Source organism: Onychomys torridus, chromosome 10, assembly GCF_903995425.1.
Source record: "Onychomys torridus chromosome 10, mOncTor1.1, whole genome shotgun sequence".
NCBI classification, from domain to species: Eukaryota; Metazoa; Chordata; class Mammalia; order Rodentia; family Cricetidae; genus Onychomys; species Onychomys torridus.
In genome coordinates, this window is record NC_050452.1 from 19,537,416 (window position 1) to 19,539,067 (window position 1,652).

The window sequence follows — 1,652 nt, forward strand, 5'->3', positions numbered from 1 at the left end:
CTCAAGACTTAGATCTAAACTGTCCCAAATTAATGCCCACAGGCTAAAAGCTTCCAAAGCATTCTTTTCCAGCCCATGTTCCTCATAATCTTGTTGCATTTTTTACTCTAATTCTCCCCCAAGAGTCTGTGTCCAGAGTTCCATAGTCAGAAAACCAAGGACACAGCTCCTCTATGAACTCCAAGAACCGCCACACTTGTTGCTGTTTTACCATAACTCCTGGTTTTCAAACTTTCTACAAGTGAATATACAAGCATCTGCATACTATCCCCCCCCCCCCCATATTGGCTTTTCTTTCTCAAACTGCTAAGTCCATAGTGGCTGCTTGTTCCTGGATGCTGTTTTTGGGTTCAGCACTAAGGAAATTCTACTCTTACCCTAAGTTTCTTCCTTATAATACAATATTCCTATACCTAAACCCTATATTTTTTCCTAATTTAATAAATAGAAATTGAGGAAGAGAGAGGGAGAGAAACCTAGGCAGAGAGAGCTATTTGCTGCAGCCTAACTATTATTATTATTCTTTACCTATATACAGTTTTTTGCTCCCGAAGAATAAAATACCACTGCTTTAACCTTAATATAAAATCGGACATGTCCAACTGCTTCCATGGCATTTCCTCCTCCACTTACCTCCTCTGCACCCAAGAACCTACTTCTGGTTCCATCTGAGGGAGGCCAGCTCCCATTTTTTAAAAGGGTTCCCATGAGGAGGAGAGAGGGATATGAAACTTTTAGATAGATAGTGAAGAGGAGAAAGACAGAATAGCTTCAGGAGGCCCTGGATCAAAACCCAAGTGCCCCCTCTGCCTCTTCAAAAGGGGTTTGTATAAGAATGCCAAGGGGTGGAGCAAAAGACCTCCCCCGCTTGCTAGATCAAAGCACACTGCACAGCCAAGTATAGACCCTTCCAAACACCTGGTAACCAGGCCCATGGTCAAATCATCCCCTTATGCAGTCCTGATGGGTAAAGCAAGCTCAGATTCTTGGACCTTAAGTAAGTTCTCACTAAGAAACCTCTCTGGGTCTCTACATTATGAGTAATACAATTATATAATTATAATAATATAAATAGTATTATTTATTATTCTAGTCCTTATTATATCTCTCAAGGCTATCTTGGCTCTTCTGAGTCATTTGTAAATCCATGTGATTATGGAGTCACTTTGCCAATTTATACAAAGAAATCTGGGTCTTTGATGACCTAGACTGTGTTGTATCTTTAGATTAGTTTGAAAACATGGCTGTTTGAGTGACAATAAGACTTTTGATGCTATGGGATAGTTTTATATGGGTTTAAATACTTATTTTCTTTAAAAAAATGGGTTCTAGTTTTCAAAGTATTCATTCTGTACTTCTGTAGTTGTAGATGCTTTCTTCAATCTTTCTTTATTTCTGAAATCATTGTGGAGTTTCCCAGGCTCATGTTCACATCATTTTCTTCTATCAACATGGTCCTAATGGAAGTTACACAAATCACAGTAACAAACTTCAGTCTTGGGACACTTCAGTTTTTAAAGATGCAAACTCATCTTCCCAAAGTTGGGAAGATGACATTTTTATTATCTTGGAGGACAAATGACTCTCTCTTCTACCCTGGAGGGAAATTCTACTTCGATTTCCCAAGGGTGTACAAAGATATTTTAGAACAA